Source organism: Gavia stellata, chromosome 22 (genome assembly GCF_030936135.1).
Source record: "Gavia stellata isolate bGavSte3 chromosome 22, bGavSte3.hap2, whole genome shotgun sequence".
NCBI classification, from domain to species: domain Eukaryota; kingdom Metazoa; phylum Chordata; class Aves; order Gaviiformes; family Gaviidae; genus Gavia; species Gavia stellata.
This window is the reverse complement of record NC_082615.1, coordinates 9,539,647-9,558,484: the sequence shown is the minus strand read 5'-3', so window position 1 is coordinate 9,558,484 and position 18,838 is coordinate 9,539,647. Positions and strand designations below refer to the sequence as shown.

Here is an 18,838-nt window from a genome sequence, read left to right as displayed (position 1 = left end):
GAAAGATTTCCCTTAACAATTTATTACAGGCCAGATTCAGCCACTGTGACCAGCTCTGCCCTCAGCCTGATTGAAATTTGTGCAGTGAGTGGGGGCAAGTATCTTTGCTCCCAATTAACTCTGAAGAAAAGTTGAAATCTTTTTAATCATTCTGAGTTATCAGCCCTTCTTTCATCTGTTTTTTTAAAAGGTCTGGATATTTATACAGCTATTAAGAATATTCAGAGGTACCATAATTCACAACCATAATTTGGGACCATGTATTAAACTGTATGTTTCAAAGCTAGGATTAGACATCAGGAGACAATTCATATTTTGTTCGGAGGGAAGCAGGTAGGAATCTCCTACAAATACCCACTGCAAGGTCTGCATCTAGTCCCAGCTGATCTTGTCACAATCTTCTGGCTGCAGATTGAATTGGATGTATCTAGCGTTTCCCAGATTTTGGTTACCGATACAAAAAATCCAATTCTGCCATTCTTGCTTATACTGACCTCCTTTGGAATGACTCCTTATGGCTTAACTGAATTTGTTTCTAGGGCAAAATAACACCTCATGGTCGCTAAATGAGACCTTTGAGTCTGGATACAGCAAAATTTGGGGCCAACCAGACCTTGGATTAGGTCTGTTTCATACGATCTAAAGGCCATATTCCCAGGTCCTGACACGGGCCACTGACCCCTCACTTGGCTGGTCTCACCCTGAAAGCAGCAACATGCGTGTCGTTACCCAGATGTGGTTCTCAATGGCTTGTGCAAGCAAGAGGCAGTGCTTGGGCTCCAGGGAGGAGCAGCAGCTGAAGCTGCAGAAGGCTTCACGTGAGAATCTTCTCCCCATGAAAATATCCCTATTAATAAAACAGTAGGGAATGCAGAAAAGCAGATTTATCTCAGAGTAAAATGTTTCTTTGGGAGCTCCCTGAGGAGTCAGTAGCAGCTTGTTATGGAGCTAACATGTCTTTTACTGCTGCAGCCACGTGAATAAGAAATATTTCAGTGTTAGGAGCAGTTAAGAGAGGCACAAAGCAGGAAAGCTGGGCAAGCAGAACAAGTGGCTTTGAGTAACAAAACCCGCAGTTACTGGAAAACCTCCTGAAAGGTTTTGAGTTTGAAACAATCCATGACCTAATTAGGTGGCACTGTTACTGGAGAATAGAGGAAGGAACAGAAAGAAAGGAGGGGGAAGATAAAGGGAGGAGAGACAGAGAGGCCTAAATACTTAGCAGACCAGTCCAAGCTAGAGCTGACCAAGGCTGATGCTTTATTTAACACACACGAACACACTCCCTGAGGCACGAGGGAGGCGCAGATGAAAGGGAACTTTCTCCGTGCTTATGGACGGTCTCCTCGTGGAGCACGTTTTACACACTGAGATGAATGAGGGAAACAGACAGGAAACACCACATTTTGTGGGGATCTGGAATGAAGAAGTAATATCCATGCTAGTTTCTGTTACTAAAATAACACATTTTTCTCTAAGGGGGAAAAAATGGGTTAGGAATCCCTAAGTAGCCTTGGAGGAAACAAGTATTACAGTGAATTGGGCCAAGACATGATAAGGATGTGATCTATTCTGCATCTTTCCCAGAATGATTCTCCATCAGTGACAACACAAGCACAGTTCAGAGGCAACTGGCACCTCTGAGCCAAGAAAAGCATGATTCACATGCACAGGTTACTTGGGTGACACATAGCAGTCCTCTGGGGGAACAGGCCTAGCAACTCAAAAACAAGCAATACTATACTCTTGAGGTCATCACAAGAGGCTGCAAGGGAGTGATCAGGAATATCCACAAGGATACTGCCATAGAGTGCACAGACACAGTGTCTCTCCAAGGCAGGAGGTCCTGGAAAACCCAAACCCTCTAATCAGTAACACACTGCACATAAGGAGTTCCCCGTATGCCACCTGAACCGCCTTCTGCCCAAGGGAGCAAATGGACACACCTCTTACTTGCCATGGCTGTTATATTCTTTCTTAAACAGTGACAGGCCAGACTCTTAACTAGGATGTACCACCGCAGCACTGACTCCAGTAAGCTCTGCTGATTTAAATGGCAAAATTCTGGTCTGATATCTCCCAAATGATACTGGAAGTGGAGAAGAGCCGGGCCAGCCGAATCCTTGTCACTTTTCAGCCAGAGAGGTTACAGACTGAGCCACAGCTGGCTTCCTGCAGACACCCTGCTGTGAGCAGTTCTGGACAGCAGGAGAGCTGATGAGGTGCAGCAGTCTCATCTGGCTGCCATTCAAGTACGACATCCCCTACTTGAACTACACATTCATTCAAACAAGGAACTGAAGCTACAAGGATCTGGCCCGACCATCAGCTGTTACCACAGATGTGTGAAGCCTTTGAACTAAGTTTCTTTAAAGTCACAGTCCTCCCCACAAAAAGCATTTGTATGACTGCCCGATCAAAGAGCATCGATAAATTGAGTCCTGACTTCCCTTTCTCCCACTATTCCCAGAGGAGCAGGTCTGAATTCTTCACTCACTGTACTTGGTGACTAATCCCCTTCATCCCCACAAAAGATGCTGCTGAGAAGTGCTGCCATATCAAGATGGGTGGCACAGAGCTGTCCCTGCCCCTTGCTGAATGACAAGCAGATATACATCTCGCAGGCAGCTGCATGAGTCATCGCCCCGCACAGAAGCTGCATGGGCTCTCCGCATTGCTGCAAGCTGTCTTCCTGAGGATATAGTTTTAGGCAACTGAGCTGTGAAAGAACTGCAGATGAGGAAGCCTGCCACGGCCCTGGCCTTTCCTTAGAGCACCACAGCTAGCCTCTGCAGGGAGCACAGCCAGCCCAGCCCTCCACTGTGCCTGTGAGTCCCTGGGCTCTATGCTAACACGTCCTTCATATGAACATGCTTCTTCACAGGATGCACCACAGTCTGTGCACATCTCTGCCCTGAAACGTTTAAACCAGGAGAGCAGACATACCTGCAGTGATTGCTGTTTGCATCAAAGGCACAGGAAGAGGTTGCTATGAGCACTGAACCAGCCAGTCATGCCCACCCACCCCTCGTCCAACCCACGCAGGCACGACACATGCCAGGGAGAGAAGGCTGTGTGTGGGCCCTCTTTAACAGTGACAGCTTTGGTGCACCATGAGATTAGCTCTTTCCCTGAGGTCATACCGAAAGGCTGTGACAGAGGCTAGAGCTGAATTCCGACACCCCTATCCTAAACCAGTCGTACAAACACAAGTGTGCCCTTTGGTTTGGGATACCTCTGCAGCGCCTGTATTTCCACAATCACTTTTTACTCCCTTAAAAGCAAACACAAACAATTCAGAAAGCTCAGAAGGAACTCACTGCACATTCTAGTTCTGCGTAAGAAAACAGACATCTTAGAAAACACAGTCCAGCCCAGCTGAAGTTCTCATCTTCAAAATGACACTGCTTTATCACAGTATCTGTCTTTGGTGCATAAGGAGTGGAAACGGCTCACTGCCTGCTGCACCCCCAGGCTACCCTGTTGCATCAGCAGTGCAGGAAGAGATCTGCAGAGCCCACAAAAGGCGTGCAGGACTCTGGGGAGGCTGTCCCGGCTCCCCTCTCACACGGACAGCTTTGCTGTAGGTAGCACTGCACACACAGTTCAACTAGCTCGCTCCTGAAAAGAAAAAGCTGACAAAGGGGGAAGGATCAGGCGCTGCCTTCCCAATCTGTAAGGTTTCCTAAAACTCATCTCCTTCAATCTCATACCATTCAGTTAATGCCTAGTTAGAGCAGTTTCACACTAATTGAAAGCAGGCTTCTGTATGGCTTTTAGCCTGATTTACATCCCTGATCTACAGCACACTTAACAAAAGATGCCTTCTGGGGGAAGAAAATTCATCATTCCTTAATTTGAAGTTATACTTACTGAGAATGGCTGTGGAAGTCTCTATAGGGAACTTCAGGGTCTCTAAGCCTGTCTTGGTAGCAGCTAAGTTTTCTCTCTTCCCTTTGCACAAGTGGGATGTGAAGCCGGGCCTGGGACACACTCTGTGTCTGTGCTGATGAGGGCTCTCAACTGTGTATCGTTGCCAAGACACCCGGGACAGACTCCAAAGCCTCCAGATCTCACCCTGGCTAAGGCATTCCTAATCAAATGCTCCTTTCAACAGGAGCTTCCAGCACACGGGCATCACAGAGAGCTGTGAACAGCATCATTTTCTTTGATTCAGGTAAAGCTGAACTTCTGTGCAGTGCTTTCACCAGTTTGAACTATTGCTTATTAACAAAACATTTTCCATCTGGAATTGTAACAAGCTGTCTATGTTAGTCTTACTTTTGAAACAAATACATTTTCTGTCACGCCCTCCTGCTTTGAGCTGTTCAGAGGAGATTACAGAAATGATAGCAGGACTGAAGTCTGCCTTCAAGTTTGATGCTGAAGTCTGCAGTGGAATCAGTTATTTCCAAACAACTGTAAGAGTCTGCTATGCCAAAATGTTATGTATGACCTGCAGTTGCAAGATTCTTGACATCTGGAAACACAGGGAATTCATAAAATCAGCTCCTGCAGTAACACACATGACTAAACTTTTGCATTATGACAACAGATCCCAGACAGTCAGGTTCTCACCATGCCAAATGCCAGTACAAATTCACAAAGTCTACCCCAAAGCTCTCACAGTCCAAAATACAGGATGTATGAAGCTGCAGAGAGCAACAAATAGCTGGATGAAAGGAAAATAAAAGTCTGAAGTGCAGCAGAGCCAAACTGCGTATCTGAAAAAATACCACCTCTCTGCTACCTCTCAAACCAGTACAATAGGTGTAATTTTGGGCTCCTACTCTTTTGAATTTGTTGTCCCTTTCATACCGTGTTAATTGTGTTAATGGCTATTCCATATCTTAGTGGTGTTGAGATGGAAAAGGTTCACAAAGCTCGTGGAAGCCTGTGCAAAACCAGACGAGATGAATAGGTATTTAAGAATCCTGCTTTCCATTGCTCCTATGTTACAGCCGATCCTGAATGCACTCCAGCTTCCTCATTCAACATTAATCTTTGTTTCTACAGATAAGCTAATTACAACAAAAATGCTTACATTATGGAAGTCAGATCAAAACATTTCAAAATTATCAGTATGACTGATCTAACAAGTTATTTTTACATTTTGGGGCTTTTTTCCTCTGGATCACAAACAGTTCTGATGACTTCTTGAGTTAGGATAGGCAAGATTTTTCAATATCTTTCTATCTTTAATGGTATCAGAAAAACATTTCCTGCACTTTCCTATTAGTTAATCATAAACTAGATAAACTTCTAACATTCAGATTTCTGCAAAGATGGAAATTTATGTACCCTTAATTTTGCTGATGAGGGTTGCTCAAAGTGGGAAGGGTCAAACATTTAAAAGATTAGAGTTTTCAGGGAGGATATACTTTAATCCTCTTCTTTCCTCCTACAGTTACCATTACGTGTGTGTAAGTAACTTAAAAAGAACTCCTCATACAAGACCACGTGTAGTGTGGCTGAAGTAAACCAGTTAAATGTATCTTCCCAGTAGGGCCTCAGTTCCTGATTTCAAATAACAAGGTTGTAAAGGAGGGTGGGAAGCAAAAGGAGACCCTAAGGTCAAGAAAGTACCGAGGGAAGATGACTCTGGTTTTGCGTATGGGTTTTCACACTTCTTTATACTCCCAGAGACACATTTTGGAAGGAAAAGAATAAACTGCTCCTCTGCCTGCTCCTGGATCTGCATTTGCATTAAGCCCTGGGGTGTGCAGCCTTCAACCAGCTTCATCATTCAGCCCAAAAGAGATAAAGCGTGAATAGTTCTGCAAAAAAGATGATAATCTGTTAATAACACTAGTTATGGACACCCCAGGGAGTGAGACACCTGAGACAGTTCATGTTCTTTACACACAGATGCTGAAGGCACATCACTCTCAAGCAGCTGAGGCTCAGGTTCTAGGTCAAATCACTGCGTGGTGGGGCCTGATGTAGCCCCCTCTCCACAAAATTTAGGAATATAGTAAACCTGTATAGCTTCTTAATTCGGTGGCTCTCCATTTGGAGCTTGCCTGGAGATATCCCAACATAAAGATATTTTACTCCTTATTTGAAAGCCCCACTGGAGGACCGCAGTTTCAGGCTGAGCCAGAGGATAGGTCTGCTTGGCTCTGCAGCAAAGCCAGCATCGGAACATCCCCAGTCCCAGACCAGGAGCAGTGATGGAGCTCACTGCAGCTCAGGGTCCTTCTCCCAAGAGCCGGGGGCTACAGGGCAGGGGATAAAGCCAGTTCTTCCATGAAGTTAGGATGTGCCTGGGGGATGTGCCTGGGGTGCTCGGTGCAAAACAAGAAGGAAGGGCTCCACACTGCATAGCAGAGACAGACAAAGATTACAAATAAATAAGCCGAGCGTGATTAAAAATGTATCTCTCCCACTCACAATTTCCATTAATCTTTCAGAAGGTCTAAATCTGAGAAGGTAAATTAACTCCTTATCTGTTCACACTTTAAGCTTTTTAAAAAGCAGGCCTGAAGTCTGGAATAAATTCAGCAGGCAGCAATCTTTTAGCCTTACATGGGAAAATTTGCCTAATAAAATACTACGATTTTATCAGACTGTTTCCTTCTGTTTCCTCTCTGGTGGGTAATGGAAGTTACACCCGCTACTTAGCTTTGACATGTGTAACCCAGAAAAGCCTTAGTTCGCTGTAAAAACGCCAAGTGATATGTTTCTTTGTTAGAAGATGTCTCGCGGCTCTTGTCGCGTTCTTCTAAACACGTCAGGAAAAACTAAATGCATTAACAGCTAGTAGAAAAGCACCAGGCATTAGCCATTCTTCTTCTGAATGGCAAAGAACAATTTCTGATGAAATATAGTTCCTGTTATATTCCTAGATTGCTTTACTGGATAGCTGCCCTGTCTTTCACCAGCCTCAGGCTGAAAACAGGAATTCTGAAAGAGAAATTCTGATACTCTCAAAAAGAATTTAAAGAAAATGTGAAAGTTCTAACTAAAAGATTTTTTTAAAAAAACTGGGGTCAATCAGTTTCTTAAATGTTTATGCGATTAACAAATTTGTTAAAAATCCAGTCAAAATGAAATTGAAACTCCCCACTCTGAAAGACATCAAAATGAGATGCTCTGAAATTTAGACATAATTTCCTTTCTCCTGAGCCAAAATATTGCCAAAAATCAGTATTTTACAGACATTTCAACTTTGACAGAAAACAGCTTTACCATTGGACTTGGCACTCTATCCAGTGTCTCAGCTAGAAATGCCATCACAAGAAAGAGAAGTTGAAAGATACCCATAGGAAAATCAAACCAAGCTGGACTGCAGAGGTGAGGGACTGGTGGCAGGAGTGTCTGAAGAGCCAGGCTTCCTCCCGCAGCTGTGCGACAGGTCAGTACCTGCTCCTGGCACAGCAGTGTGGCTGTGGGACCGCATCTCCTCCTGTTACTTCTCGGGTTAGCTGTGCATGTTGTGTGCTGCTCTGGAAAGCCAATGCTGCCCCGCACGCTGCGGGATGCATCTGCGATCAGCTACTCCCGCCTAGCAAGGGCTGCTTGCTGTTATGCTGCTTTTGTAGCCCAGCATTGTATAGCAGAAAGGCTTCAATCTGCCTCCTCAATGCCTGTCAGAATGCACTATAGCTGCACTATAGCTGAAGTTTCTCTTGGTGCTACAGCAAAACTACAACTATTTATAAGTTACCTTATTTCTAGATCACACTCCTTCCTAGTAGGAGATACAAAGACACGTATAAATAGCAATTAAATAAACCACAATAGATTGTGTTAACTACTGGTAACTAAGAAGCCACCTTAATCCCTTTCTTTATCTAAGATATTCAGCACATGACACTGAGGCCTCAGCTCACAAAGACTTTTCAATTTTGGATTAAACATGGTGCATTGGAAGTAGCTCTGGTAACCCACACCAGCAGATTATAGCTGGCAAAAAAGGAAGAAAGAATGGCAGAGGGAAGACAGGAGGGGATAAGCATTTGCACTGGGAGAAGGGGTGCAAGCTAAAAACCTGTTTTTTAAAGAGTTTTGCCACTTTGCCATGTTTCTGGGAACTGCCTGACCATGGAGGAAGAGAGACATTATGCAGACTGGCTGTTCTTGCAAAGCTCAATTCCACTCGCTGGAGCTCCAGTTCTTGAAACATGATCAAAATCTGGAAAAAAAAATCCCATCCTGAGAGAAACTTTACTGAAAACTGCACGAGTAAGAATGAGATTGAGCCCTCAGCATAACTGGAGAAGGCAGTCCCGGGGAAGGATATGAAGTCTCCCCAACAGCACATGTTGGAGGTGGCAGTTCTTCACGGGAAGATTTTATTTGCTTCCAGCTTGCATGACTGCTTCTGAAAACATGGCTTCCTCCTTTCAGGATTTTCTTGTAGAAACTTTTGCTAGTTGGTCTCCAGATGATTCATATTTAGCCTTAGAGACTATTTTTAGCCGCTTTTCTTTCAGCAAATTTTCTTGGAGAGTCCCTGCTATTTATGTGGTCTCCATTTCCCTCCTCTTGGCTTCTCTGGGGAGAAGCTCCATGAGGCCAGCTATTGAGAGCAGAGCTTGCACATTGTTCCTCTTTTTGTGTCCTCCACACAGCAAAGCCTGTCAGAGGACTTCTGAGGTCAACAACAGCAGTCTTTATCACCATGAAGATAGATAATGGAAAGAAAACAAGCCATGGAAAATCAAACACACTCCAGTTCCTCAGAGTGTTTGCAAGGCCATCCTGAGGCTGGGCTGGGCAAAGGTCTGATGGTCTGGACACATGAATAGAGATGAAAAGCTGAAGGCGTAAACATACAGCAAATACTTACCAGCCCAAGAGGCAGCTGGGTACAACTGAGCACTGAAAACCATGAGAAAATTGCTGCAATTTGTCTGGGGTAAATCTGACACCAAGACATGAAGTTCCCTCTTTGTTAGGGTCACACAGCTTTAAAAAAATGGGAGATATTAACTCACCAGTGTGTCCATGGCCAGCATCGTAGTAGGTGTACGTATGCCGTTTGAGCTGGACTCTGATGTCTTAAGGATTAGTTTTATAACTTTGACACAGACATTGTGGGACATACTTAAAAACAACCCTAAACACAAGCACCTAAATAATGTTACCAGTCCAAGAGGCAGCTCTGCAAGTGGGAAAGTGCCTTGTATCAGCCTATAGTGATTTCTTTCACACATGGGAATGCTGTCAATGTATTAAATAATTTTTACACTGGTAAAGTTACATGAATGAAGGCCTGTCTTGCTTTAACTATACCCATACAAAAGCCTATTTTTATGAAACATAAGAGTTTAATATTGTTGAGGTTCCTGTCTCTCGTCCAAATGTGGTTAAAATTCTTGAATGTGTCTAAATTTTTTGATGAATGGAAGTGGGACTCATGCACACATGCACACACACACACTCAAGACACATCACAAATGTTGGGAAACCTATCCAAAACAGAAGTGAATCAGCTGGACGTAGAGGTGAAAACACTCTCAAGGTATGAACGTTAAGTGAGCTTTGACTGTAGAGTGTAATTTTTATCTTTGCGGTCTTCCCTGACTTACAAGTAAATCTCTCCTCTACCATGGAGTCATTCAGCATGCTCTAAAATATAACCTCACCTTTTAAGAGCATCTTGTATATTGATCCCAAAAGTATGGCTCAAGCTCATTAGCTTATAATCTGCTAGGTTAGTAAGAGCTCATAGGAAGCCAACATACGGATGTACTTCTGACCACATTAACAGCTGTAGTATAGCAGCTAAGTCCATTACACTGAGCAATGGAGTTGGCCGTACTCTTTTCTTGTGGCCAATATGCCGATAATTAGGGCTGCTGTGTGGTTCAGTAGACTGAAAGAACTAACAGACCAAATTAATCCCAGGAGTAGTTCAAGGAAGACAGAGGACTTACACCAGGAGTCATGGCCCACTATGTTCCTCTCCTTGAAACCCTCGCTTGAAAATAGTTATTTGCAGGCTGAAGCCTGGGCTACTAAATGGTAATTAGACAGCTACATGGGAAATAATTACCTGATTACGAGATGATTAATTAGTATGCTGTCAAGTTACCATTATCCTGGCATCTAGGGAATACAGTGCATTTCTTCTTTGCTCCTTACAAGATGATGATGGCAGCATAAAGCACTTCTTCCCTAAATCCCTACAGAAATGAACAGCAAAAGAGCACAGACAGTAGCACTCAGTATCCAGGGATTTAACGAAGCTAGAAATAAGCAGGGCAGACTGATGCAGTCCAGTCCTGTCACAGCAGGTCAAAAATAGACAAGGAAACAGCTTCACAAAGAGCAAGAATCAAGTGAGATCCTACCTGCACCATCCCTCAAACACACTGAATCCAGCACTCCTGACCACAAGCATGCAGCCTTACAGTGGGAGAAAAGCAATTTCTGGCCACCTGTATGTTGGAGTGTAGGCACCACACTTCATGACCATCAGCTCCAAATCAAGCCCTGCAAATATTTATAAATGCCTGCAGGGACTGGAGGATAACAGCACATATACCTCTGCCCCTGAGACACCAGGAAAAGGCAGGAAGGCTGATATGATAGGGAGAAGCAAGATTCCCAACACTAGCTTCTTTGAGCAGAATATAGCCTGACCTAATTAGTTAGAACATGCCTGTTTGTACAAGGGTGCAGCAAACTTATAAAGCCACCCTTGACTGGTTTTTTAAAGTAGGAGTAGATTTGACACGTACTAATCTTGCTAGGCTAGTAGCTTCATAAACAGGTAGGTAAGCAAGAAAGGCGTATGTCTTCAGCACCGTCACAACCAGAGCTTTGATCTTTTCCACGGCTGAGGCAAGGGAGCCCCGCTTTGCACTCTGCCTTTCATTTGGGCGGGCTCTGCAGACAGAAGAACAAGAAAAAGCATTTTGGAAAATTATGAGCCCGTGAAGTTTAGTATCCAATTCTGCATACATGCACAAAAGTACTGCTGACTGTTATATATGCTCAGATATAAAAGCTGGGCTAGCAGACAGGGCACCAGCTGAGACATAGGTACAGGTTCCCATTCAGTGATGGGCATCTCCGGTGACCTCAGTGGTATGTAGTCACCTGGCTCTTCTGGAAACCAATCTGACTGCCATCTAACTAGGCCTTATCACTGAACAGCTCAATTTATCTTCTTCAAACCTGGGATGAATAAAAATTTCCAAGCTCCCAGAGAAGCTGTGAGATTAATTCATTAGAGCCTATGAAGCACTTTGAGAGTATAATAATGGAATAAGTATTGTAGATAGTTTTCATGTTAATTCCTTCATCTAGGTATCTGTGGCCGCCACCTCCAGGAATTTAACAGATATATGGTATGCAAAATAAATCTCTCAGAAGTAACAAGCCTCTGTACCAAGTTTGCAGGTCATTTCCACATCTTGCCACCTCCGAAGGGCCACCCTACAGTTGTCCCTCCAGGACAACAGAGCAGTCTACTGTAAGATGATGGTGAGTGACAGCCTCAGTGCACAGAGCCTGTGAACGATGCTGCTTTGCACATCTTTTGCACCAGCCGTAGGGGGAAGCAACCAGGGTGGCAACCCCTTTAAAAATCCCCTAATGACAAAGGCCATGCTCACCCAGCTCTCTGGGATGGAAATGCACAAGCAGTATCTTGCTGGCTGGTCCATTGTTCCAACTAGTGTTTTCCTCCTCCTGTATGTAAATGACACTGGCGCTTCTCACATTCAAGTGCTTCTGCCAGGCCAGATCCTGTCAAATCCTTAATTCCAGATAAACCAAAGGGCCCAGGTGCCCAACCCCTTTGGAAGCAACAGGAATCAAGTCCCTGTGCATACTGGTGACACAAGGCCTCTCGGGCCTCCTGGCCATCACCTCCCTGGGAACCCTCAGCACTGCAGCCCAGGCGCTGAGCACACTGCATTGAACTTTGCCTCTGTGTTACCCCTTAGCTAGACAGCTCCCAATTAACAACTTTGTGTGAGTCCAACCAGCTCTAGACAGTATTTTCAAATGTGACCACTGTGAAAGGAAAAAAAAAATAGGTCAAGAGGATTATGCAGGGTGACTAATGATTGCTGCATGCTGGGCTGGGATGTGAAGTCTGGCTGTGTTTTCAAAGGTGCATAATAATATGTCCTTGTCTGACCTGTGGTGCTGTTGACACTTTTTCTGAGTTGATGCCTTCTCACAAATCCCCATTAGGCTGGAAGCTTGAACGCCCACCGTGAATGATGCCAGCGGAGTGGAAGGGCTATCAAATTTTGCAGAACTCCTATTTTAAGTTTCACTTCATTTCTTAAAAGCCAGGCAGTAGAGGCAATTATTTAACTGTCAAGCCCTTTTGGAGTTGTTTGCTGAGGGACATGGCTCCTGTTCTCAGGCTGTGGGGCACAACGTGTTAATTCACTGACAGTTCCCTGGAGCTGGTCAACAAATAAGGGGGGGGGGGCTATTCTGCTCAGCACAGCTGGCACATGTAGTCAGGGGAATGCACTCTGCCAGCCAGCTTGCCATCCAAATAGCCACAACTAATAGCTTTATCCTTATTTTACTGATAGGGAGGACAACATGGTATGATGGAGGGCATGGTTCAGCTGCCCTGCCCAAAAATCACAGAAGGTTTGTAGCAATAGTAAAATGAATTCAGCTGTTTTCTCTCCAGCTCCTGGTTTAGCATTAGAGTCCCTCCAAGTACACCTTTCATTAACAGGGAAGTTAGAATTAATTTTTCTTATCTGACAAATGTTCATTAGTCAAGTATTTGTATCAATCTCTCCATCCTCGTCACAGAAAGATGTCCCCTTCTAGCTAAAGCAATTGGAAGAGAAGGCAACTCAGCTATAGCTGAGCTGAACCTATAGTTCCCCACAGAACTCTGGAGCAACAAGTGATGCAGCAGCCTCAGAGAGTCACAGAAAACAGCCTTTTGTTTCTATCACAGTCCCTTCATGGATAAGAGTATAAATAGAACCATAGAGAAGTTTCCTTGACAAACGCAGACATACCAGGAAAAACATAACCTCTGGTTCAGCTTAACTGTGAGGAAGATCTGAAAGACATTTCTTCTCAGACAGCAGAGGCCAGCCCTTGCATATGGGCTGTTGGCAGCCTGGCAAAAACTGGGTGTGATGATGCTAGACTGGATGATGCTGGGCCCTAGACATGGAGCAGGGAACAGCAGGTGCAGATCTGTTGTCAGAGGCAAGATACCTTCTTCAATTCGCATAATATTTTTTCAGAATGCCGCAGGAAAAACTCCCAGCTTTAGGAGAAACATAGAGCTGTCCAATAAAGCTCATGAGTGTGGGCAAAGTTCTGACAATATTAGCACTATCAAGACCTTTCTGAGGTGCCATCACATTGATTGTCTACTGCTTTTGGGTGATGTTCACATTTATACAAAGAATGGGGGAGCACAGCACGTACGTACATCCCACAGTTGCCTTTAAAATAAGCTCAGTTTTAATTCCCAGGCAATTCTACATCGGCAAAAGAACAGAAATTCCTTGCTATAGCAGGAGCAGTCCTCTGTGACTGAAAAGGTACAGCCCAGGCAATGCCTTTCAGTAGAGTCCCGCTAAGGCATTGCGAACTCCAGGCTCGTAGAGGGCCTGGGCTCCCTACCTCACTCCCCGAGGTACTGAACAGAATTTAGCAGAGGATCAATTTCAGCCCCATTGTTAGGTCTCTGCAATCACAGGCTGAGAAGAATAATTTTGCACAAGCTCCTTGATTTAGATCAACCCAAAAGTGACAAGAATACTCTTCTTGCTTTTTTAAAGAAAAGCCTGCCGGAGTGAACAAACCGATTGTTCCATAAATCAATTTCTTTCCCAAGTGTAAAATCTCCAAGACATCTCCTGTCTTTCATCTTAATTAAATAGTGATGTGAAGTAATCAGCAGTATTGTCAATGGCTCTGATGCTGCATAGACACTTCTGAATATACAATATTAGAAGGAAACGATGCCAATGAAGAATATTCCCCCCCAGCAGCTGCACCAAGACTAGCAGCACAGGCTGGAAACATCCATGCAAAACCAAGACACCCCGTGACTGCAGGGTGAGCCCAGCTAGGGGCCTGCAGTGCCCCATGTCCTGTAAAGAACAGGTCACAGAAGGGCCCCTCCCTGTGCTGAATTTCAGCAGAGAGTACACTACCTCCAGTTACCTTTCAAATCCCGTTCTTAAACACTGATGCCTGCCGTTGACGCTCACCTCCCCCTTCTAATTAATCATGTTCAGTATGGAAGTGTTTAGATGCCATGAGAAAAGAGGTGCTGTGAGACAGTGAGTTGTCAGCAGGGGGGGAAGCTTTTGGACCCCACGTCATCTAAGAAGCAGTTACAGATGGTGAATTACCTCAGGAAACAGAAACGCGTGTGGTCCATGTGGTTCTTGTTACCCACTGACTCTTGTGGAAGTGGCAGCAGTGCGAAGGCAGCCCCAGCCTACTGGAAAGGATGTTGTGTCTCCCCGAGTGGACCTGCACAAGCCAGTCCCAGGGAGCCATGCTAACAGAGATGAGCTGAGAGCAGACAGGGCAGGATGGCCTAATGGAGTCTGAGCTCCTGGGAGCTGATTCAGGAAAGTCATTTCTCCCTTGAGTATCGGATTCCCTCACAAGAAAGAAGACATTGCACGTAAAGGCGAGTCTATACAGAATGCAAGTATCCAAGTCAAACTAAACATGAACATCTGGCACAGTAAATGTTGATATACTCCTATCTGGATTGGTTTCTTCCCTTTCCCATCTCTTCCTTCTAAAATGAAGTTGTCCTGTCCTCCCAGGGGAGAGGCAAAGGAAGAGCCCCACATGACAGGCACTATACAAATACAATCAAGAGAGACTGTCTCTTCCTGGAAAGGTTTTTGATCTAATGAGACTACATACAAGCTGGAGGAAAAGCATGTCACTCAGCAGCACAGCAAGTAATGCCCGGGCTTTAAGTCAGGAAACATCTGCAAATTTTGCTCATGGGGGAAAAAATAGTAATCTTCAATAACTGCAGAGAAAGTGCTCTAGGACTTTCTCCATCCCTAACATTTTGCCTCGTGAAGCACACAGGTCAGTGTAATTCAGTACATTTCACTGCTAGAACTTTTCTTTGTAGACCAGCAGGATATCAGTCACTCTTGGCAGGGCATTTTCTGTGGTATCTGAGTACAAACTCTTTCCCCTTTGATTCGAGTACCACGACATGATACAGGATGTCTCCCCCGATAGCAATGTTTTGCCATGGTGCAGTAATCTGCGAAGTCTTACCCAGAGTTTCTTTATAGCAAGGAATCATACTAGGCAACAGGTGAAAACTCTGAATTTACTGCACAAAACTCCATTTTACAATTCCCCTGTAATATGTCACTGTTGGCTTGGCAATGAGACAAACAGAAAGATTTTAAGTGAAGTTTCAAAATACAGAGGAAATAGAAAACCAGTGATTTACTCTTTCACTTAACTGACAGTTTCCCAGATGAGAAACCTGTGGCAGCTCCTGCAGCTAAATAAACCCTGCAAAGAGTGATTCATAAAGGGATGGTCATTGATCCTTGTGCTGAAGAGTTCAGAGGTAAACAAATATTTATGAAAGGCAATATTTATCTATTAGTCTCACAAAATACTGTGCATTACTCATTTCCATAAAAATCAGATCTCAGAGATGCAGTGAAATACTGACTTCATTCATTATTTAGGTCTCCCTCCTCACTTTTCCACAGGGTTAATAGCAACTTACAAAACTTTCCTTGGAAACATCTGTGCAAGCTCATTTGAAAAAGCCAAGAATTTAAAAAAGCAAAGACTGTTGGGTTAAGCTAAGATTTTCACAAACTCTTAAAGCCCAAATCCCATGCTTATGTAGGGGACATTGGTTATCAGTCTAGAGCCCCCAGGTTTTTGCAGTACATACACATGTAGCAAATGTCCTGCTGGAAAGGGAGGGAGAACACCAACGAGGTTTCAGTGCCTCTTCTTCAAGAGACGCACTCTGTGCTCCCAGAGATAAACAGACAAAAGCAAAGCCACAGTATACAGATAGAAAATACATGGATCCAGAGCTTTGAAAATGTGCATACAACTGCACAGACACACAGACAGGAAAGGCCTCTTCCCCCACTCCCAGAAAAGAGTTGCATTATTTTATGGACAAGATTGATGTCACTTGGATGAGGACTAGAGACTCCAGAACAATGGACTCTGCATCCTCAGAATTTAACATTTCTGCATTGTTGCTGATAAGTTGATCACAAAAGGGATGCAAATTACCTGTGATCATATCTGTTTCTATTTTGTTATCATGCATAAATTAAAAAACAAAACAAAACAAAAACCAAAGAACACTTATTCTTCACTATAGCTACCAGCTTCATACATGTTGGACCGAATTCCTCCTCCAAGTTTAGCGATGGAAATTTAACCACAGTAAAGATTTATTATTCAATTAGGATTTCCAGATTTGGCCTAGAGGTTGTATGGTGCATGCGATCCTTTGGGATAACTGGGGAACACTAGATAAAGTTAAACATTTGCAGAATATCCAATTCTCTGTAAGTATCAGGTGAACAAAACTATCCTAATTACAGTTCAGACTTCTCCCAACTGGTTTTTCTTTAACCTCCCAATCTTTAACTTCCTTTTCGTGGCCTTAGATTTACTTTTCTCTGATTTTTGAGAATTCACCTCCCACTCCCTTTTTCCTTCATTCTTCACTGCAGTCCTTTTACATAGACATTTTAGATAAGTTGTCTCTGCACACCCATCTCCTCAGTGCGCAGAACTCATTCTTGCACACACACTCTGCTCAGAGGCTGTTGTGCACTTTGAATGGACGAAGGGAAAGTAGGACATCAGTTCTTCGTTCAGTCTCGGATCACTCATGATGTGAGCTCTCTTGTACAAGGCACTGAGAGAAAATTCAGTTGAAAATACTGCAATAATTTTGAGTCAGCAGGCCAAATAGCATCAGAAATTCCTACAGAAGAAAGCTGATGAAACTGGTCTATGAAATATTCTGAGGATTGCAACAAGAAGCCAGGGGACAAGAATCCCAAGAAATACACTAGTCTAAAACACAGAGATTTATGGCAGAGAGCTGCTTTTAAAGATATAGATATGACAAACCATTTTAAGTTCTGAAACTTTAAAAGACAAAAGAGGAGCCCAGTGAAGGTGAAGCTGTAAGAGTTGAAAGGAAGCATATATATGGAAAAAGTTCCTACTGTAACAGTCTTAAAAGCTTACATGGTGGGGAAAAAAACCTCAACAGAAACATAGGCTTGTTTCTTTCATGCTCTTAGGTTGATTTTCACCATCTAACAATCTGACCAACAGTTCTTAGTGGTTCCCAAAACACCACTCCCCGTTTTGGACAGGTTCCCATCTTCCATGCACTAGACTTTTCCATGAGCGTGCCTTAGGGCATTGTAACCATATGGTCCATCTCCTGATGAAAGACACATGCCCTAGTTACCCCAACAAATCTTCCTTAATGACATTAGCCTTCAAGGACACAGTAATGAAAAACTCATCGGAGCAACGAACAGCAATATTTTTTTCAACATGCACATGCCAGTAATAAATGCAGAACAGTTACCAATATAGGAAACTTCTTGTGGAGAATATATAAAAATACTTGAGATTCTGTCTATTGCTCTGTGACCAAAACAAGCCAAACATGTCCTCTCTGCTGCTGGAAGAAGGTGGTAGCATATTCAGTATGTGTAAGTTGAGAAATTCCCCCCATTTTAAATGAGGTCTGGCTTTGTATACAGTGTTATGAATAAATTTCTACCATGGGCAAGAAAGTTTACCTAAGTATTGCACTATTCTATAAAAATGTTTGGCCAAAGCTCTGCAATATATTTATACCGTATTTATGTATTTGGGATGTATCTATCAAAGGCTGCAGAGCCTGCAAACTTTCTCTCCTCCAGTCATTATCCTGCTTTGGCTCTACATGGTGCTGTACAAACACATCCTGAGAAAGCCTTTGCCCCAAACAATATGCTGAGTGACCAGAGACTTATGTAGAAAGGCAACAAATGAAACAGGCTCCAGGCTAAGAACAACAGGCTCTCAGGCTCCACAGCTAAGAACAAATCGAAGTCTCTTGCAAAGCCAAATTGTTTGTTATCACAGTCCCATACACAGGCTGGCAAAACCTCCAAGGAATCACCCTTTTTGATATGCCTTTTTTACCTTATTGTGTCTGCTTTATGCATTTCCTTTCCAAACACTTCCTAGTCCTGGTGGTTTGAGACGAGGCTGCCAGGTTCACACTGTCAGCCCAAAACGCTCATCAGCATTTGCGTCAACTCTGTATCAACATTGCCATGGCTACATTATTATTCCAACTTAACCTTCCTAGTAGCTTATCATAATGCCAAGTACCAAAACAAGCCTGGGATCCAGTGTACATATCCACCTAAACAGCTCTATCTCATGGCCTATTCCCCAAATGATACTGGAGTCAACTGGGTAATTACACTAACAGTCTGGGTAAAAAGGTGAGCCAAATAGCAAAACTCCTAATTAGCAAGGCCTCTCAGGGGCCTAATTAATCTTGCCTGGATTTCTGTAAACTTAGAAAACGTAATCATTGTCAGTTTCTTTCCTATTTCTTATCTGTTCAGACCTTAGCTCTTGGAGCAAGGACTGTTTCACACTCTTCTAAACACTGCCCGGCAGGCGGCAGTTCCCGTACCTGGTGGCATTGCCCCACCAGCGCACACACAGCTCCGAAACCGGTCCAGGCTCTGCAAGGACCATGTCGAACGGAAAGAAATTATCTCTCTGTTCCACAGAGTTTAGGATGAACTTCAGCAGCCTCTTCTTGGCATACAATCGCTCAACAGAAGCTGCATTTCTCTGCACCCTTATTCTAGGC

General features: G+C 43.8%; 1 protein-coding gene across 1 annotated transcript in view; it reads right to left on the bottom strand.

Moving 5' to 3' along the window:
• The window catches only part of RAB11FIP4 (RAB11 family interacting protein 4), a 124,369-nt gene that overhangs the window by 41,086 nt on the left and 64,445 nt on the right, over positions 1-18,838 (bottom strand). The window lies entirely within an intron of this gene.